Source organism: Oncorhynchus clarkii, chromosome 6 (genome assembly GCF_045791955.1).
Source record: "Oncorhynchus clarkii lewisi isolate Uvic-CL-2024 chromosome 6, UVic_Ocla_1.0, whole genome shotgun sequence".
Taxonomy (NCBI): Eukaryota; Metazoa; Chordata; class Actinopteri; order Salmoniformes; family Salmonidae; genus Oncorhynchus; species Oncorhynchus clarkii.
Window position 1 is genome coordinate 45,017,641 of NC_092152.1, and position 22,707 is coordinate 45,040,347.

The 22,707-nt window shown below is 44.7% G+C and overlaps 1 protein-coding gene across 2 annotated transcripts in view; it reads right to left on the reverse strand.

Moving 5' to 3' along the window:
* The window catches only part of LOC139411203 (E3 ubiquitin-protein ligase znrf3-like), a 122,274-nt gene that overhangs the window by 15,959 nt on the left and 83,608 nt on the right, over positions 1-22,707 (reverse strand). The window lies entirely within an intron of this gene.

A 22,707-nucleotide genomic window follows, 5' to 3' on the forward strand; every position in this document is an offset into this window, starting at 1 on the left:
CTCCATGCTTCACGGTGGGAACCACACATGCGGAGATCATCCGTTCACCTACTCTGCTTCTCACAAAGACACAGCGTTTGGAACCAAAAATCTCAAATTTGAACTCATCAGACCAAACGACATATATCCACCAGTCTAATGTCCATTGCTCGTGTCTTGGCCCAAGCAAGTCTCTTCTTCTTATTGGTGTTCTTTAGTTGTGGTTTCTTTGCAGCAATTAGACCTTGAAGGCCTGATTCACGAAGTCTCCTCTGAACAGTTGCTATGTGTCTGTTACTTGATCATTGGGCTGGGCTGCAATTTCTGAGGCTGATAACGCTAATGAACTTATCCTCTGCAGCAGAGGTAACTCTGGGTCTTCCTTTCCTGTGGCGGTCCTCATGAGAGCCAGTTTCGTAGGTAGGTGCGTCCAAACTTGACTGGTACTGCACATCTGGCCAGGCCAGGCTGACTGGCAACCCTCCACCTCAATCCACATTCACCTTCATTTTGACTAGAGGAAGTGTGCAGTGAGCTGGCACTGTGTGTGTGTGTGTTCTTTAATACAGGTTATCACATGGTAGAAGGGGATGAATGATTCACTAATGCTTCACCATCGATCAACAACAAACTGACTCACAACAAAGTAGTACTCCACATACGGAATGCAGTATGCAATCCACACACAGAGACCAACGAGTTGATTCTAATGGGGTTAAATAGAACTCATTGGCTAGTCCTTTCTTTAGGTCTACAGTCGTGTCCACTTTATAGGCGCTAACACGTTTCTTTTTTCCCCAACTGCATAAATGCGTTTAAACTTCCGAGGCGAAGACTGAATTCTCTTATTCTGTTCTCTGTGTGTTTCCCTCTCACCCAGTTTCAGCTCTCCATTGCCAGGCTCTGGCTGTAGTCCATTCAATTCAGACGCTTTGATGTTAGCCATCTACGTTAATAATTAATAGCTCTTGGTAAGACGCTTCAAGAAGAAAGAGATCCCTGCTAAAGAATCTCCATTTGGGCATGCGCTGCAGTGTAGGGAGTCGCCTGCCTGATGACAGCAAAAATGTACCTACAGGCAAGCGCAGCTCCCTCTTTTAACGTAAAACACACACACACACACACACACACACACACACGTTGAGAGGAATGATGAGGATTGGGCTGTTTACATCAACAACAACAAAAACTATTTCCCCTGAGCAGAGCAGAGTGGAGTAGAGCACAACAGAGCAGAGTTGAGTAGAAATGAGTAGAGCACTGAAAAACAGAGCAGAGTAGCAGTGTGCTCAAGTCCCTATGAAAAGGGAAAAGGCAGACACTACTCCACAACGTCATATGTCTTGTCACACTAAAACCTTCTACTCCTACTCTTTCACACACTGTTCAAGGGTTTCTGTGAAGTAAAAAAAGAATATGGTGGTGTTGTACATGTGTAGCATCGGGCAAAAAAAAAACAATGTTCTGATCAGTAATTCCATTTGCTTCATTCATTCAAAACCCCTCTGGAATTTCAAGTAATGTTACTTCCACAGCTACTAGATAACAATGTGAATCTCCATAATATATTTGTAGGAGAACTATAGAAATATATGGCCTTGTCTTTGTGCAAGTAAACAGATGACTGAAATAACAATGTAAAGTTGCCTCTAAAGTTATTACAGTACATTTTAAAGTAAACAAAACATGAAACTCATAGGTCAGACACTCTAAAAACTCTAGCTGTCTGCCATGCCATGCATATGGCCGGTCTGTCATAAACACTTACACTTACCCAGAGCTAGTCGGAGTCTCAAAGAGCACCCTACTCTCTACATAGTGCACTGCTTATGATCAGAACCCTATGGCGCCAATTGGGACACAGGCACTGACTTAAAGCCAGAGCCACAGTGTGCGGCCCAGCCGCTGGCTCAACGGGCTACATGTTGGCCCTGAGCATGAGAAAGAGGGTACAATCCAACCCAAGTGGACAGAAACCACAGCCTACAACGAGGAGAGGAGGAGAGCCTGGCGTCTAGACACAGAGGACAGAGAGGAAGAAGAAGCCTATGTTTAGAATGGGTACGTACATCTGCCAGCTTTTTTTTTAAAGGAAAGAAGATTTCACCATGCAGTCTGGAAAGTGACTTTTCTCAGGATAGATCAGCATGAACACTAGGTCCAACTGTTAGATACTGTATGTACACCAGTGGAGGGCGGCTCAGAATAATGGCTGGAATGTAGACAATGGAATGGTATCAGCCACATGAAAACCACGTGTTTGATGTGTTTGACACAATGCCATTGACTCCATTCTAGGCTATATTATGAGCTGTGCTCCCCTCAGCAGCCTCCTGGTGTACACAATGTGTGTAATCTGTACAGCTTCACTCACACACACACACACACACACACACACATGCACCCAAGTGCACACACACAGGCTGCGTTTACACAGGCAGCCAAATTCTGATTTTTTTCCCCAGTAATTGGTCTTTTGACCAATTAGATAAGCTCTGAAAAAGATCTGATGTGATTGGTCAAAAGACCAATTAGTGGAAAAAAGATCAGAATTGGACTGCCTGTGTAAACACGGCCTTAGAAGCATGCACACACACACACACTAGGCTGTGCATACACCTGTAACCTGTATACTTAGCTAAGCTCTCATCAGAGTTTAACTCTCCATTTCTCACTCTCTCCTGCTTGCTCGCCCTCTTTTTTCTTCCCCCCCCCCCCCTCTCCCGCTCTGCTCACTGCTATAATTAAGTGAATTAAGTCTTCAGAAGGTTCTCCTCTCCTCTGCTATTACACAGTCATTTCATGTAGCCTCCTGGCTTCTCCTCCCTTTATTAAAAGATAAAGGCATACTTTTCTCCCATGGATTTTCTTACATGTGGTCAGCTTTTTTTCTCTCCCTTCTTTCTTTTTTTAGAGACCGTGTGCCAGGGCATTATTTACATTCTGCTAAAATAAAACGCTCTGTTCTCAGAATGACTCTTCATTCGACACATATATATAGACATGTTTGCCAATGGCATTCAAACCAACTGAACTTCATTTCCCATATGTGACTAATGAACTACTATCCACCGACTATAGGAGATGACATCACTACTGGGCAACATATCTATGCAGTATACATCCAGCAGGAGACAGAAAAAAAACGTAAAATGCCACGCAAACTAATGGCGTGAGCACAATAGTTTACCTCAATAACACCGTGTGAGACGACACGTTAAGCACATACAGTTTACATACAAAATACATTTCAACTCAGTTTTTCAAAATTCCTGACATTTAATCCAAGTAACAATTCCATGTCTTAGGTCAGTTAGGATCACCACTTTATTTTAAGAATGTGAATTGTCAGAATAATAGTAGAGAAAATGATGCCATCTATTTTGTGAAGTGCACCAGACCCTCCTGCAGCAAAGCACCCCCACAACATGATGCTGCCACCCCCAGTTGGGATGGGGTTCTTTGGGTTTGCAAGCCTCCCCCTTTTTCCTCCAAACATAACAATGAGTTTTAAACAAACAGTTCTATTTTTTTTTTCATCAGACCATTGGACATTTCTCCAAAAAGTACAATCTTTGTCCCAATGTGCTGTTGCGAACCGTAGTCTGGCTTTTTTACGGCGGTTTGGAGCAGTGGCTTCTTCCTTGCTGAGCGGCCTGTCAGGTTCTGTCGATATAGGACTCGTTTTACTGTGAATATAGATACTTTTGTCCTTTGCTGTAATTCTGGGATTGATTTGCACTTTTCACACCAAAGTACATTAATCTCTAGGAGACAGAATGCATCTCCTTCCTGAGTGGTATGACAGCTGCGTGGTCCCATGGTGTTTATACTTGAGTACTATTGTTTGTACAGATGAACGTGGTACCTTCAGGTGTTTGGAAATTGCTCCCAAGGATGAACCAGACTTGTGGAGGACTACCATTTTTGGTTGATTTCTTTTGATTTCCCCATGCTGTCAAGCAAAGAGGCACTGAGTTTGAAGGTCAGCCTTGAAATACATCCACAGGTACACCTCCAATTGACTCAAATGGTGTCAATTAGCCTATCAGAAGCTTCTAAAGCCATGACATCATTTCCTGGAATTTTCCAAGCTGTTTAAAGGCACAGTCAGTGTATGTAAACTTCTGACCCACTGGAATTGTGATACAGTGAATTATAAGTAAAACAATTGTTGAAAAAATGACTTGTCATGCACAAAGTAGATGTCCTAACCTGCCAAACTATAGTTTGTTAACAAGAAATGTGTGGAGTGGTTGAAGAACACGTTTTAAGGACTCCAACCTAAGTGTATGTAAACTTCCGACTTCAACTATAGCTTCAATAGCACACTTCGGTTTACTCTCATAACCAGTGATCGAGGCAGAATAAAAAATAAAATAACCTGCACTGCTAAATCATGACTTGCTACTTATGAGCTATACACATTGTCCAACCAATCGCACAGGGACATACCATACAGTGCACGCACACACACACTAACCCTTTTCTCCTCATCCTCAGTGTCGTCCCTCACGGCCATGAAATCCCACCCTGAAACCTCCACCGTGACTCTGTACGGCTCTCCAGTTCTATAGGGGGTAAAAACACCACGTCCAGACTCCTGACTGCATGTGGATTTTGAGTGCCCTTGACTTCTAAGTGACATTCTTTTGAAAAAAACTCCACTCTCCCTCCGTCCGTAATTCTCCTTTTTAATATCACTGGGGCAGCCCGTTAAGTTGAGTGTTTTACATGAGTTGAGGGGACGTCAACGATACAATTTCAAAGTATTTTTGGAGGATGTAAAAAAATGTTTATGAAGCACATAAAAAGCCACTTGTGTGTCCACTAGCCTTACAGCCCTCCTGGTGTAGAACCCAAATATCACCCGGATCCCTTTATAGTGCACTACTTTAGACCAAGGCCCATAGGGGCCTGGTCAAAAGTAGTGCACTAGCGTGCTATTTGGGACACATTCCTTGTGTAAACTAGCAGTTTACTGAATGTAAATACGGACACGGGATCACTTGAACCACTCTGGGAGCCACGGCGGCAGCCATTCATAACCCTGTTCCAGACGTGAGCTACACTGAGCAGAACAGAATCGCTGGTTTTGTTTGGGTATTTTTAACATGTATCTGTCCTTCGTCTCTTCCTTGAAGTAATCACTAATATAAGACAAATGAATGGGGGTTAGTACAGGTTTAAGTACATCGTTTTTTATCTATCCATTATAGTCGGATCAGTATTTACTTCAAGGCAGGGTGGGGGATGTTTTGTTTTGTTGTGAATGGGGTCTCTGCCTCTTTAAAGGGGCTCCAAAAAGCAAAAGCTAGGAGCTAGGCCCAGGCAGGCAGCTACAGTATGACGAGGGAAGATTCCCCTGATCAGTGTCATCTGCTCAGTCCAACTTGTAGTCAGTCAATGTGATGGGTCTCACCAATACGGAAATGGCAACGTCACAGAATAGTTTTCCAAAATTCTTCCAGCTTCACCACCTGATCGAGGCCCAGAGACAGAAATGAGCCAGCATTAATTCTGGGGCCACCCCATCACCACACTGTCAGCACATGTGTGTGAGGGTATGTATGGAACCTTACTCGGAACACAGTGGGTACGGAAGGGTACGGAACCTCGATCGGATAGAGAGACATAGAGAAAGAGAGAGACAGATGATGACCTCACTAGTAGAGAGACAAAGAGAGAGAAGGGTACAGCACTTTGGGGCTCTGGTCCTCGGGTCTCACACCGAACACAACATAGCCAGCTACGGGAGTGTGTGTGGCTGATGTCATCAGTAAATACACATTCTGTGGACAACATCATGTTAGGTGCTTATGCAAGTTTCTACACTAGATGCTGGCGCAAGGTGCTAATGCTATGTGCTACGCTAGGTACCACTAGACGCTAATGCCAGACTCTGCTAAATGCTAACGCTAGATGCTAATACCAGGTGCTCCACTCTTCCCCTCTCCCATTTCTTTCCCATTCAGTCTCCTATCTCATTCCCTTTCTCGCACACTCACTCTCCTCCTTTCCTAACTCTTGGAAGACTAGCCCAAGGTAGGCAAAAAGAGATCCTAATAGATCTTCTCAATCTCTCTCCCAAAACTCTTTCCCTCTGTGTCTCTCCCTTTCCCCCTCTTTCCTTACCTCCCTCTACCTCTCCTAGGTCCCCCCCGCTTTTCCTCTGTCTCTGCCTCAGCGCACAATGATGGGGGTTGGCCATTCAGCCAGCGTTACATAACCAAAATTATACAATTGAGTTGCACTGTGAGTGTGTGTGTGTGTGCGTGCATGAGTATGTGTCTGCATACTTGTGCCCGCGAGTGCTTGAATGACTGCGTGTGTGTGCATGAGCATCAAGTAGGTGTGTGTGCGTGTTCATGTGTGTGAGGTGGGGCACCTCAGAGGGCCAGCCAGAGCAGTGTGACTTGGCAAACAGCAACAGACCCATTAACGCCTACAGTTCTGCAGGAGAGAACTCTCTCATCAGACAGTCTTTCACTCTACACCTCTCTTTACCTCTCACCCTGCCCGCTGTCCTCCATTACACCAGTCCCTCTTCCCTACCTCGCCACTGAGTGTACAAAACATTAGAAACACCTGCTGTCCATGACAGACTGACCAGGTGAATCCAGGTGAAAGCTATGATCCCTTATTGATGTCACTTGTTAAATCCACTTGTAATCAGTGTAGATGAAGGGGAGGAGGTTAAATAAGGACGTTTAAGCCTCGAGACAATTGAGACATGGATTGTGTATGTCTGCCATTCAGAGGGTGAATGGGCAAGACAAAATATTTAAGTGCCTTTGAACGGGGTGTGGTAGTAGGTGTCAGGCTGGGTTTTTCACACAACAGTTTCCTGTGTGTATCAAGATTGGTCCACCACCCAAAGGACATCCAGCCAACTTGACACAATTTTGGGAAGCATTGAAGTCAACATGAGCCAGCATCCCTGTGGAACGCTTTCGACACCTTGTTAGAGTCCATGCCCTGACGAATTGAGGCTGTTCGGAGGGGAAAAGGGGTGCCATTCAATATTAGGAAGGTGTTCCTAATAATTTGTACACTCCATGTGTATACCCATCATCCCTATGCGCGCTCTCTCTCTCTCTCTGTGTATGTGTGTTATCCACTACCCCGTCCTTAGTTTTACTTAAAACACAGGACCAAATCAAGCACCCATCAGCCACTGCTCTTCCCTGTGTGTGGGTTCTGCCCTGTGGAGATCAAAGCGGACAGAGAATGGACAACCGCTAATTAAATATCCTCCACTTTTTCTCGTCTTGATCCCCCTGTTTTTGTTTTCTTACCGGTTTGCTTTTCCAGCCTTTGTGATCCGCAGGAAAATAAACAACCCTTCTGGTTGGATGGTGGGTCAGACTCGGGAACGCTGCTGCCTTTTATAAAAGTACGCCCATCAACCAACCAACTGACCTCCTCTACTTCAGAACTGAGTACTGTAGGATCCCCAACGGGGAACCTGTAGGCATCCAATCCCAGGTAAGGGATGCATACATCTCCCAAGCCGCTATGAGCGTATCATTGATCTATGGAAGTAATACTAATTTACTATTCCACGGGTCTCTGGCGATTCCTCTGCAGTGAATTTATTACTGATGCTCATTTACCACCATGTGTGGCTGAGCCAACGCTAAACAAAAGAATCACATGACTAACTGCTGAAATAATACCAACTGGGCTTTTTTGCTCACAAATCTACCAAGTCAACTTCTTCTTTTTTTTTTTTTTTTTTGAGACTCCCCCTAACTGTCAGTACAAAACTGGTAGTGCGGCATTAAAGTTGAAGAAAGAAGCGCTACAAGGAACTAGGCTATTTACTAGGAACATCCTAATGCAAGGACACTCTACTACAGTCGGTCAATATTTCTCATCAATTTGTAACAAAAAAAAGTCCCCACAAAATCTTGAATCAAGGACATCCTTGCGGGAACGTCCTCTTGGAAACATTTAAACCTGTTTTATAGTCGAGAATTGAAGACTTGTCCTTTGGCTCATCAGTAAATAGAAGAGTGGAGAGACAGAATTGGAGGAAGTTAGAAAGTGAAACACTAAACAGGGACGTAGTAAGTCAGACACTTATCAAAAGGTAGACATCAAAACGACTGTGTTGTATTCCAGTGAAAAGGCTAAGACTACTAGGAACTGGAGTTGGGTTCCTTTTCTTATTAAAACAGGACGTGTGACAAACAAACGTCTTACGTCATGTACAGTAAGATAACATAATAACCTTATCATCTAAATAAAATGTAAAAAAAACACAAAAAAAACATGACTGCATGACAGCAGAGTGATGCAATGTTTCTGGGCATTACATCATCACCGTGTGCCACAGTGTCACTAACTAGCTACCACAATCACACAACACGGTACGTTGACCAACCGTTACAATACCTCACTGTTAGTTATCATAATAATGGAGCATTTAGTCCTTTAGGGAAGGGAAAGGGGGATACCTAGTCAGTCGCACAACTGAACGCATTCAACCGAAATGTGTCTTCCACATTTGACCCAACCAGTCTGAATCAGAGAATTGCGGAGGACTGCCTTAAATCAACATCCACGTTAATTAATAAATAGGATTTTCTACAGAAATCAGAAGCAAAAACCATTTATATAATCCTAGGATCTCAACTACCTCATCAGAACTGACCAATGGGAGCAAGTGTTGTCCACCTCCAGCATTTTGCCCATTAAGCTGGGGCGGCAGGTTGCCTAGTGGTTAGAGCGTTGGGCCAATAACCGAAAGGTTGCTGGATCAAATCCCCGAGCTGACAAGGTAAAAATCTGTCATTCTACCCCTGAGCAAAGCAGACTGGTAGACTGTCATTGTAAATAAACATTTGTTCTTAACTGACCTGCCTTGTTAAATAAAGGATCAATTTTAAAAAAGCTCTTCATCTGCCTCCGTCCTTTTCTCGCCCCCTCACTCCCTCCTTTTCAGGAGACAAACCAAACCCAGCAGTCGTAAAAACACAAATAATGTATGAGAGCAGAATTAGTACGATACCTGCTAATTATCAAAATCCAGAAAAGAGCCGTTAAATTCTACAACCACCTAAAAGGAAGCGATTCCCAAACCTTCCATAAGAGATGAACCTAGAGAAAAGTTTCCTCAGTCAGTTGGTTCTATGGGCTCTGTTCACAGACGCAAATAGACCCCACAGAGTACCAGGATTAGACCCAACCAAATAATGAGAAAACAAAAAGATAATTGCTTGTCACATTGGAAAGAACTAACCAAAAAAACAGACCAAACTGGAATGCTATCTGGCCCTAAACAGAGAGTACACAGTGGCAGAATACCTGACCACCGTGACTGACCCCAAAATAAGGAAAGCGTCGACTATGTACAGACTCAGTGAGCATTGCTATTGAGAAAGTCTGCCGTGGGCAGACCTGGCATTCAAGAGAAGACAGACTATGTGCCCACTGCCCACAACATTTGGTGGAAACTGAGCTGCACTTCCTAAACCTCCTGCCAAATGTATGACCATATTAAAGACACATACTTCCCTCAGATTACACAGACCCACAAAGAATTCGAAAGCAAATACATTTTTTTTTTAGAAACTCCCATATCTATTAGGTGAAATACCAGTGTACCATTACAGCAGCAAGATTTGTGACCCGGTTGCCATCCAAAAAGGGCAACCAGTGGAAACACTATTCTAAATACAACCTTTATTTATCTGTTTATTTATTTTCCCTTTCGTACTTTAACCATTTGCACATTTTTATAACACCGTGTAGCCATAATATAACATAATATAATAATTATTCCGAAACTCTTGTGAGTGTTATGTTTACTGTTCATTTCTGATCGTTTATTAAATTTTTGTTTATATCACTTGCTTTGGCATTGTAAACATATGTTTCCCATGCCAATAAAGCCCCTTTGAATTGAATTGATTCCCCCCCTCTACCCCCCCTCCACTGGCAGCCCCTTCAGACGAGTAACAATAACTGGATGTAACTTAGCTCTCCCCCCCCCCCCACACACACACACACACAAACCCTCTCCCCTTCTATCCCTAGCTACGGGCTCACATAAAGAGCTCCCAGTCAGTCTGTCTCGCTCAGCCTCTCTCCCCATGGCTGCCAGGTGTGTTACTCCCCCCCCCCACCCCTCGAACTGTGATTCTCTTTTTTCAAGAGCTCTTCTTCCATTAGCTCAACCTCTCAAGGCATGGCTAGCTCCAATGGCACTTCTCACTCTCTCACACTTACACACAAACTCTCAGGAGGGTGAACCAAACCCCACCTCTCTGAGGAGCATAAACTTCTTACACCTCTGGATGTTCTCTCACATGGACAGAGGAGCCCGCCACCACACCATGGAGAGGACAGACAGCTGATCAGATCGAGTGTGTGTATGTGTGTAGCAGAGAGAGGCCCCTGGCTGCATGGGGCCCAGATCAGGCTCAGGCGTGGTGGGCCTCGGCACGGAGCAGCTCAGGCTCAAAGAGAACAGGGCCATCACACATAGAGCAGCCCAGTATGGAGGAACTCTCACAGAGAGGAACAAACGCACACAGGCTTAGCTATGTGGAGACCCAGGGAGAGAGAAGAGACGCTGTGTGGAGACGCTTCGGTGTGGGAGCCATGTCTGATCATATCACTGTGATACGGTTTTTAAATTTTGTTTTATCCATGTTACCTCTTTGGATAGCTAGCCGTTGTATTTTCTGGCTAATAGCAAAAACGGTCAAAACTCACAAAATTAAATATATATTTTTTAAATCACAAAAAAATGTAAACAAAAGAAGTCGACTTTTTAACCGTTTACAATTACATACAAATTCAAGCATGTCGAAGAATTTATCATCTCAAATTAATCCATTTAAAAGACCCCCCCCCTCCTCCTCCTCTGTGGCGCTCCGCTCTTTCATTTCCACTCCCCTCTCTCTCTCCCCCTCTTTTGCGCTCCCTCTTCTTCTTTCTCTTTTCTCCCGCTCCCTCTCTTTCGTCTTAAGTCCCCGGGGCTCCTTTATTCTCTCTTTAAATAGGGGCCCGACCAGGGCTGTGAAGTGTAATAATGGTCATTTTTCCTCTCCATTCAGCAGCGGGTAATTCCACCCAGGGACGGCTCACTTTGAGCCACATCACACAAGGAGCTTCCCAGTGACCATGGCAACGTGCTCAGTGGGATCCCGGGGCCGTGAAGCAGTGATTTGGGGGATTTGGTGGGGTGTAGGGCAGCCAGGGTGGCTGGGGCGGTGAGGGCCCGCAGAGGAGGAACAAAAAAGAAAACGCTGTCCAAAATGGAGAGAGGAGAAGAGAGAGGAGAAGAGAGAGAGAAGAGAGGCCCAGTCTAGGTGTAGAGAAAGCCTCCGACCGAGCGAGCGACACCCCACCAGGAAGAGAAGCCAAGATACTATCAGCAAGTTGAGTCGTACAAAACATGAAAGGAGCACCCAAGAGGCAGGCCTCCCTCATGGTGCAGGCAGCTCAACGCTTCACAGGGTTTCACTCTCTCCTGCTCTCCTCCCCCTCCCTCCTATTTTTCCCCCCCTCTTTTCTCCCCTCTCCCTCCTTCCGCCATGGTATGGCACTGTTTCTGTGATGTGGTGGTGTGGGGAAGGAGGGAGGGAGAGAGGGAACTGAAGGTAGCATGTGAGTTTTATTGTTGGTGCCAAAGACTATTGATGAACTGATGCTTTCATTGATCATAAGGGAGGATACCTTGGCCTTCTGTTCACCTCTTAAAATCCACCCCAGCACCAGTACATTCACAGGGCACTCCCTCCCTAACCCTAGAATGTGTGTAATCCACTGGTTAGTTATAGGGGAAACGCTGGATTACCGCTTCATAATAAATCGCCCTACTGCTACTGCGATGACACCGACCACCATTTCGGTCTTCATCACTTTAACGACCACAGCGTCTGACAGTAACATGCTCTTCTGTGGACAAGCTGTCCTCATATGGCATGAAAAGAAGTAGGCCCTTAACTCCACTTGTGCGCCCACCTTTGAAAGGAGAGAAAATAGTCCCATCGACCCACCGCTACTCCATCTATTCCCTTCCGCCAGCAGAAAGCATTCTTCCATAAACGCTAGGTAATTACGTTGGAATAAAAAGCTGCAGCTGCATCTTAACAATGCACTAAAACTATTATAGGTAATCAATTCCTATTATATTGACGTTCGACAGCAATCTATCTACCAAAGCACTGTGCACCTGGCCAGCGAAACACAGCACTTCTCTCTCCCTCTCTGCTCTGCTATGGAGTCCACCAAGACAGAGAGAGAGACAGAGAGAGAGACAGAGAGAGAGACAGAGAGAGAGAGACAGAGAGAGAGAGACAGAGAGAGGGTGCTTTATCAAAGCACACCTAATCTCTCAGCCCCCAGATAAACAGTGGATGAGCTCACATAAACCACACACGCACGTACACACTTATTTTTTGACATTTTCATCAGCCAATATTATCATCCACAAAATAAAATGAATGGTGTACAATACAACATAAAGGGTGCAACAGATCAGCACCCCTGCCAGAACCTACCCTTTAAAACTCCACAGTACGAGTTTAACAACACTCTGTGTGGCACAGCACCGCATTGACATACCATACCATGTGGTCTGGCATTGGCATGGTCTCTAACAAACAGACCGACAGACACCTTTCCTAGGTCAGCTACAGGGCAGGGCATCCAAGGTTTACACAGCCAGAGGTGGGAACAGTTAACCTAACACAGGCCCCAGGCCAGACTGTGTATGTATGTGTGTGTGTGTGTGTGGCTAGCTGCCTCACTCTCATCTCTCTCTCTCTCTCTCTCTCTGGCTGAGATGCCAGACAGGGTAAGCATCCAAAAGCCACTTAGCAGTAAGAAGGTGCAGCTGTTTGCTGAGCTCCACAGCAGGCTGTGCCAAGAGAGAGAGAGAGAGGCAGAAACAGAAAGAGGAGAGGAGTGCCAGGCTGCTAGCTAGTCACTGCAGGGGATCTATATCATAGAATTACAGTGCATTCGGAAAGTATTCAGACCCCTTGACTTTTTCCAATTTATTTAAAGTTACAGCCTTATTCTAAAATGGATTAAATAAAAAATGTTCCCCAGCAATCTACACACAATACCCCATAACGACAAAGCAAAAACAGGTTGTCAGAAATGTTTGCAAATGTATTACAAATAAAAAACAAATACCTTATTTACATTGCTATTCAGACCCTCTACTATGAGGTGTATCCTGTTTTCATTGATCATCCTTGAGATGTTTCTACAACTTGATTGGAGTCCACCTGTGTTAAATTCAATTGCTTGGACATGATTTGGAAAGGCACACACCTGTCTATATAAGGTCCCACAGTTGACAGAGCAGGTCAGAGCAAAAACCAAGCCATGAGGTTGATGGAATTGTCCATAGACCTCGGAGACAGGATTGTGTCGGGGCACAGATCTGGGGAAGGGTACCAAAACATTTCTGCAGCATTGAAGGTCTCCAAGAACACAGTGGCCTCCAGCATTCTTAAACGGAAGAAGTTTGGAACCACAAAGACTCTTCCTAGAGCTGGCCACCCAGCCAAACTGAGCAATCAGGGAAGAAGGGGCATGGTCAGAGGTGACCAAGAACCTGATGGCCACTCTGACAGAGCTCCAGAGTTCCTCTGTGGAGATGGGAGGACCTTCCAGAAGGAAGCCACTCCTCAGTAAAAGGCACATGACAGCCCACTTGGAGTTTTCCGTAAGGGACCAGAAGGAGTCTCAGACCATGAAAAACAAGGTTCTCTGGTCAGATGAATCCAAGATTTAACTCTTTGGCCTGAATGCCAAGCGTCACAATTGGAGGAAACCTGGCACCATCATGCTGTGGGGATGTTTCTCAGCGGCAGGGACTGCAAGACTAGTCAGGATCAAGGGAAAGACGAACGGAGCAAAGTACAGACACATCCTTGATGAAAACCTGCTCCAGAATGCTCAGGACCTCAGACAGGGGTTAAGGTTCACCTTCCAACAGGACAAGGACCCAAAGCACACAGCCAACACAATGCAGAAGTGGCTTCGGGACAAGTCTCTGAATGTCCTTGAGTGGCCCAGCCAGAGCCCGGACTTGAACCCGATCTAACATCTCTGGAGAGAACTGAAAATAGCTGTGCATAGCTGCCCAATCCAACCTGACAGAGCTTGAGAGGATCTGCAGAGAAGAATGGGAGAAAGTCCCCAAATACAGGTGTGCCAAGCTTGTAGTGTCATACCCAAGAAGACCCAAGGCTGTAATCACTGCCTAAGGTGCTTCCACAAATTCCTAAGTAAAGGATCTGAATACTTATGTTAATATTAAATATTCAGTTGAAGTCAGAAGTTTATATACACCTTAGCTAAGTACATTTAAACTCAGTTTTTCACAATTCCCGACATTTAATCCTTGTAAAAATGGCCAGGTTTAGGTCAGTTAGGATCACCACTTTATTTTAAGAATGTGAAATGTCAGAATAATAGTTGAGAGAAATACTTATTTCAGCTTTTATTTATTTTATCACAATCCCAGGGGTCAGAAGTTTACATACACTCAATTAGTATTTGGTACTATTGCCTTTAAATTGTTTAACTTGGGTCAAACGTTTTGGGTAGCCTTCCACAAGCTTCCCACAATAAGTTGGGTGAATTTTGGCCCATTCCTCCTGACAGAGCTGGTAGAACTGAGTCAGGTTTGGAGGCCTCCTTGCTCGCACACACTTTTTCAGTTCTGCCCACAAATGTTCTATAGGATTGAGGTCAGGCTTTATGATGGCCACTCCAATACCTTGACTTTGTTGTCCTTAACCTATTTTGCCACAACTTTGGAAGTATGCTTGGGGTCATTGTCCATTTGGAAGACCCATTTGTGACCAAGCTTTGACTGATGTCTTCAGATGATGCTTCAATATATCAACATATTTTTGCTGCCTCATGATGCCATCTATTTTGTGAAGTGCACCAGTCTCTCCTGCAGCAAAGCACCCCCACAACATGTTGCTGCCACCCCACAACATGTTGCTGCCACCCCCGTGGTTCACGGTTGGGATGATGTTCTTCGGCTTGCAAGCCCCCCCCTTTTCCTCCAAACATAACAATGGTCATTATGGCCAAACAGTTCTATTTTTGTTTCATCAGACCAGAGAACATTTCTCCAAAATCTACGATCTTTGTCCCCATGTGCAGTTGCAAACCGTAGTGTGGCTTTTTTAATGGCGGTTTTGGAGCAGTGGCTTCTTCCTTGCCGAGTGGCCTTTCAGGTTATGTCGATATAGGACCTGTTTTACTGTGGATATAGATACTTTTGTACCGGTTTCCTTCAGCATCTTCACAAGGTCCTTTGCTGTTGTTCTGGGATTGATTTGCACTTTTCGCACCAAATTACGTTCATCTTTAGGAGACAGACCGTGTCTCCTTCCTGAGCAGTATGACAGCTGCATGGGCCCATGGTGTTTATACTTGCATAGTATTGTTTGTACAGATGATCGTGGTACCTTCAGGTGTTTGGAAATTGCTCCCAAGGATGAACCAGACTTGTGGAGGACTACCATTTTTTTCTGAGGTCTTGGCTGATTTCTTTTGATTTTCCCATGATGTCAAGCAAAGAGGCACTGAGTTTGAAGGTAGACCTTGAAATACATCCACTGGTACACCTCCAATTGACTCAAATTATGTTAATTAGCCTATCAGAAGCTTCTAAAGTCATGACATCATTTTCTGGAATTTTCCAAGCTGTTTAAAGGCACAGTCAACTTGGTGTATGTAAACTTCTGACCCACTGGAATTGTGATACAGTAAATTATAAGTGAAATAATCTGTCTGTAAACAATTGTGGGAAAAATTACTTGTCATACTGACTTGACAAAACTATAGTTCGTGAACAAAACATTTGTGGAATGGTTTTAATGACTACAACCTAAGTGTATGTAAACTTCTGACTTCAACTGAATATATATATAAATTAGCAACAACAAAAAATGTTTTTGCTTTGTCATTATGGGTATTGTGTGTAGGTTGATGAGGGAAAAAATGTGTTTAAACCATTTTAGAATACCATAAATTATGTAAATTATAGGCTGATCTCGATCTACACCATGTCGGAGTGTGTGGAGAGGGGCTCTGCACAGGGTAAACAGTCTAGAGACTTCGGCTCTTATGCTATTATTGTATTAAAAGAGTAGGGTTGTGACAGTAATGGTTTTTAGATGATGGTTACTGGTCAGTCAAATGACAGCGTCACCATAATAACCATTTGATGCTGGCCTTCTAGGCAGAGTTCCTCTGTCCAGTGTCTGTGTTCTTTTGCCCATCCTAATCTTTTATTTTTATTGGCCAGTCTGAGATATGGATTTTTCTTTGAAACTCTGCTTAGAAGGCCAGCATCTTCTTCACTGTGCTGGTGTGTTGCGGGTACTATTTAATGAAGCTGCCAGTTTAAAACTAGTGAGGCGTCTGTTTCTCAAACTAGACACACTAATGTATTTGTCCTATCGCTCAGTTGTGCACCGGGGCCTCCCACTCCTCTTTCTATTCTGGTTAGAGACTGTTCTGTGAAGGGAGTAGTACACAGCGTTGTACGAAATTGTCTGTTTCTTGGCAATTTCTCGCATGGAATAGCCTTAATTTCTCAGAACAAGAGTAGACTGACGAGTTTCAGAAGAAAGTTCCTTGTTTCTGGCCATTTTGAGCCTGTAATTGAACCCACAAATGCTGATGCTCCAGATACTCAGTCTAAAGAAGGTCAGTTTTATTGCTTCTTTAATCAATACAACAGTTTTCAGCTCTGCTAACCTAATTGCAAAAGGGTTTTCTAATGATCAATTAGCCCTTTAAAATGATAAACTTGTATTAGCTAACACAACTTTGGAACACAGGAGTGACGGTTGCTGATAATGGTCCTCTGTACGCCTATGTAGATATTCCATTAAATATCTGCCATTTCCAGCTACAATAGTCATTTACAACATTAACAATGTCTACACTGTATTTCTGATCAATTTGATGTTATTTTAATGGACCAAAAAAATGGCTTTTCTTTCAAAAACAAGGACATTTCTAAGTGACCCCAAACTTTTGAACAGGAGTGTATATATATATATATATATATATATATATATATATATATATATATATCTCAACAAAAAAAGAAACGTCCTCTCACTGTCAACTGCATTTATTTTCAGCAAACTTAACATGTGTAAATATTTGTATGAACACAACAGGATTCAACAACTGAGACATAAACTGAACAAGTTCCACAGACATGTGACTAACAAATATGGAATAATGGTTCAATGAAAGATGGGAGGGGGGGGTCAAAATCAAAAGTAACTGGTGTGGCCACCAGCTGCATTAAGTACTGCACTGCATCTCCTCCTCATGGCCTGCACCAGATTTGCCAGTTATTGCTGTGAGATGTTACCCAACTCTTCCACCAAGGCACCTACAAGTTCCTGGACATTTCTAGGGGGAATGGCCTTAGCCCTCACCATCCGATCCAACAGGTCCCAGACGTGCTCATTGGGATTTAGATCCGGGCTCTTCGCTGGCCATGGCAGAACACTGACATTCCTATCTTGCAGGAAATCACGCACAGAACAAGCAGTATGGCTGGTGGCATTGTCATGCTGGAGAGTCATGCCAGGATGAGCCTGCAGGAAGGGTACCACATGAGGGAGGAGGATGTCTTCCCTGTAACGCACAGCGTTGAGATTGCATGCAATGACAACAAGCTCAGTCCGATGATGCTGTGACACACCGCCCCAGACCATGACGGACCCTCCACCTCCAAAATCGATCCCGCTCCAGAGTACAGGCCTCGGTGTAACGCTCATTCCTTTGACAATAAACGCTAATCACCCCTGGTGAAATAAAACCGTGACTCGTCAGTGAAGTCCTGTTTGGACCAGCGACGGTGGGTTTGTGCCCATAGGCGACGTTGTTGCCGGTGATGTCTGGTGAGAACCTGCCTTTACAACAGGCCTACAAGCCCTCAGTCCAGCCTCTCTCAGCCTATTGCGGACAGTCTGAGCACTGATGGAGGAATTGTGCGTTCCTGGTGTAACTCGGACAGTTGTTGTTGCCATCCTGTACCTGTCCCGCAGGTGTGATGTTCGGATGTACCGATCCCGTGGAGGTGTTGTTACACGTGGTCTACCACTGCGAGGACAATCAGCTGTCCGTCCTGTCTCCCTGTAGCGCTGTCTTAGGAGTCTCACAGTATGGACGTTGCAATTTATTGCCCTGGCCACATCTGCAGTCCTCATGCCTCCTTGCAGCATGCCTAAGGCACGTTCAAGCAGATGAGCAGGGAACCTGGGAATATTTCTTTTGGTGTTTTTCAGAGTCAGTAGAAAGGCCTCTTTTAGTGTCCTAAGTTTTCATAACTGTGACCTTAATTGCCTACCGTTTGTAAGCTGTTAGTGTCTTAACGACCGTTCCACAGGTGCATGTTCATTAACTGTTTTTGGTTCATTGAACAAGCATGGGAAACAGTGATAAACCCTTTACAATGAAGATCTGTGAACTTATTTGGATTTTTACGAATTATCTTTGAAAGACAGGTTCCTGAAAAAGGGATGTTTCTTTTTTATATACATATTTTTTTCCCCCTTTATATATATTTTTCTGCTGAAAACTTGAGGGGCCCCAAAAAAAACGACCCGCGGGCCACTTGGGGAACTCTACTCTACAGCCTTATGTATTTGCCCTTACAGCCAGCAACAGGTCCAGAACCAGTCAAGCTTAGGGTTGTGTTTTTAGGGCTGCAATGATACCAGATTCGTAATATAGAATTATTTCCATGGGAAACATGAAAACACATAGCAGACTGAACTCTTTGGTCCTTCAAAAACTTGCTGTGTGTAAAATAGGGTATTCTATATCTTGGAAAATAGATCAAATGTGACTCTGGGTGACAACATAATGGTGTTTGTTTACAACATTAGGGCTGATTTCGTAAATATGTGAAATCCGCTTTGTGTTTTGTTTCCTTGCCACAATACTAACGAGTATCACAATACTGGTATCGTCCCGGCCCTAGTGTTTTTGTAAGGGCAGAGTAGAGTACATGGCCCCTGAGTGTGTGTGTGTGTGTGTGTGTGTGTGTGTGTGTGTGTGTGTGTGTGGTGGGGTCGGAGAACATGAAAAGGCTGTGAGGGAGAAAAAAACGCAATAATAATTAGACAGCCTCATATCTTGACACAACCCCCCCCCCCCCCCCCCTTCCCTTCTATCCCCCTCCATCACACCCTCAACCCTGAAACAGCAACCCTCGCACCCCTCCCTGTGTACGGGGTGATGTCATGCCACAGGATGGAGGGATGAGGGCGGGGATGAAAGGAAGAGAGGGAAAACCCTCATGCCGGTCAGGGCCCATGCGGCCGTTGGCGCGGCAACATGAAAAGTGGAAATATCACGCTGGCATGGCGACAAAAGAGAGCAGAGCCACCAAAGCCATGGCATGATTACATGTTCCACAAGAGACGCCAATATCACACAGAGAGAGGGAGAGAGACTAACGAGAAGGAAAGAGAGAGACTAGAGAGGAGAGAGAGACTAGAGAGAATGAAAGAGAGAGACTAGAGAGGAGAGAGAGACTAGAGAGGAGAGAGAGACTATAGAGAAGGAAAGAGAGAGACTAGAGAGGAGAGAGAGACTATAGAGAAGGAAAGAGAGAGACTAGAGAGGAGAGAGAGACTAGAGAGAAGGAAAGAGAGAGACTAGAGAGGAGAGAGAGACTAGAAAGAAGGAAAGAGAGAGAGAGACTAGAGAGAAGGAAAGCGAGAGAGAAGGAAAGAGCGATAGAGAGTGTGAGAGAGACTAGAGAGAAGGAAAGAGAGAGAAAGAGGGATAGAGTAGAGGGCGAGAGGGAGAGGGTAGTGGAGGGGATTACCAGGAAGCTAGGAACATGTCACCCCAGCCAGGCTAGTTAGGACAGAAATACACCACTTAAAGACAGGCAGCACAATTATGAGCACAAAGTTTGTTTTTCACTAAATTGGTAATTTGCCCAATCAGATCAGCTCTGACAAAGATCTGATGTGAAAAGATTTGATGTGATTGATCAAAAGACCAATTAGGGAGAAAAAAATATTTGAATTGGGCTGCCCGTGTAGACGCAGCAATACTTTTCAACACTACACTTAAAAGAAACCATCATGCGAGGATCTATTCAACACTTCACACAAAACACCACAAGTTAACTTACTGTGCTATAACTCTTTAGTCTGCACAAATAACATGTATAGGCATAGCTACAGCTCTCTGAACAAAGCTACACCCTGCACGGAAATACAATGTGTAGATGTTAGACGAACAGCTCAGTGGCTATCTACAACGCTACAAAAACAACCCTTCCAAAAACACAGGCAAAGGAAACACAAGCTAGGACCCAATCTTCCAGCGCCTCCCCGCTTCCCTGCTGTAGAGGGAGCCGCTGTGTGTGCAGCACGCAGGGAGGGAGGCAGCGGTGGGGGTCACAGGTCAACAGCCCAGCGCCTCTCATAAGAACCAGACAGGAAGAGCTGGGAAAAAACGGTGTACATATATACACCACGAAATGAAGTGGTGGGTTTGGCATCGAAAAACAAATGCATATGCAGAAAAGTACCTCATACCTACAGTAAAATATGGTGGTGGGGCTATTATGGTCAACGGCAACATGAACTTTACCAAGTATCAGGACATTTTAGCAAAAAACCTGGTTGCCTCTTGGCCGCGAGTTGATCTTCCAGCAAGACAATAACCCCAAGCACTAATCAAATTCCAGAAGAAAATGGTTAATCAACCACAAAATCTAAATAAATGTCTGTCTCCGGACTTGAACCCCATTGGTTTATTTTGAATAGGGCAGTCCATACGTGCAGACGAAGGATATCAAGGATCTGGAAAGATTCTGTAAGGAGGACCGGTCTAAGATCCCTCCCAATGTGTTCTCCATTCTCATACAATGGTTCAGTGTCGTTATCCTCGCAAGGGGAGGGTGCTAGAGCATTGAAAACAGCCAATAATGTTGACCTGTATCTTTTTGAGATTTTTTGTTGTTGTATTACTTGTTAAACAAAATCTCTTTCACTGAGCAATTGTATTAGTATAAAATAATATATTTCTATTTTTTAACAGTCTTTTTTGCGCTTTCTCTCTTTATCAGGGGTGTCAATAATTATGGACTTGACTGTATGTGACACGATACTGGTTTTGGTGTGGAAGCCTGCTCTCTCTACTGCACTAGGACTTCATAGGCTAGCATGCCCCACCCCTCCCCTCCATTTTCTTTCACCCTTCTCCTCAAATCTTGCCTTTCACTCTTTCCCGTAAGTCCTGCCTTTCACCCTTTCCCGTAAGTCCTGCCTTTCACCCTTTCCCGTAAGTCCTGCCGTTCACCCTTTCCCGTAAGTCCTGCCTTTCACCCTTTCCCGTAAGTCCTGCCATTCACCCTTTCCCGTAAGTCCTGCCATTCACCCTTTCCCGTAAGTCCTGCCATTCACCCTTTCCCGTAAGTCCTGCCTTTCACCCTTTCCCGTAAGTCCTGCCATTCACCCTTTCCCGTAAGTCCTGCCTTTCACCCTTTCCCGTAAGTCCTGCCTTCTGTTCATCAAACTTGCCTCTAATGGTGGGTCAGCTACAATAGAAGTAGTTAGTACTCCTGGCTGCTTTGTTTTCCATTTCAGTAGAGAATCTATGAAGTCAGAATTAGAGTTTAAAAACATCACGATACATTAAAAAAAACGTGAGCTGGCGCACACCCAGAGGAAATTGATTTTGTGTAGAGGTGCTGACTAACGGCGAACAAACTACAAGATGCAAAAATACAAATAAAGAGTCGCACACTTTATATATAAACTCCCGGTAATTTATTGGGTAAATCACCAACGTTTCGGGCATCAATGTGCCTTCTTCAGGGTGAACATCGTGATGCAAATAGCATATTCGGGGCATGTAGCATATTCTAGAATTGGAATTTAGATCCAAAACTGGGCGGCAAAGTGTGTAGTAAACAGAGAGGAGGGTTGAGTATGGGGTTATACAGGGGGTAAGGCTAGACCGGGCACGGCAGGGTGGGGTGAGGGGGGATATCTGAGCCTGTTTGGGACTACAGACTGCGGGCACTATGGGAGTAGGGGCATGAGGGCTGGCAGGGGCACTTCGGGCTGTGTGTCTGTCTGGCATTACAGTAGAGTAGGGGCCGTGTCTGGCTCTGGGAACACTACAGGCCCCCAGCTGTGCTCGGGCCCAGGCAGGCAGGGTCTGTTCTGTCAAGATGGGCCAAACAACAATGAAGAGGCCTTTCCCCTCTCCTTTCTCTCTCTCACTTTACACACTAATTATAGACCAGCAATGTCCCACTGTCCCCTCAAAACAAACCAGGAAAGAGAATGGAAGAACAAGGCGCCTCCTCTTCTCCCTCCTCCTTTTCATCTCCACTCTAATGAGGGGATGGATACTGTCATCTAGATCACTTTCACAACACCTCCCCCTGAAAGAGGGTCACAGGTCTGCTGGATGGGCTCTGCTCCTGCACCAAACCCCCCCAATTCCAACATGGCCACCTGCCTACAAAGACAAGAGATCATCCCTATGGTGGCCCCAAATATCAGCTCAGCAGACGTTGAGTCAAGGCATCACTGCAGTCCAGTCAGAACACTACTGTACGCCAAAAACACTCGACTGACCCGTCGACTACAACAACAGATCCTGGCGTGTTGCGTGTTCTGTTCTTCTCTGTCCTACTCGGTAGCTAGCATGAGACGCCAACCGACC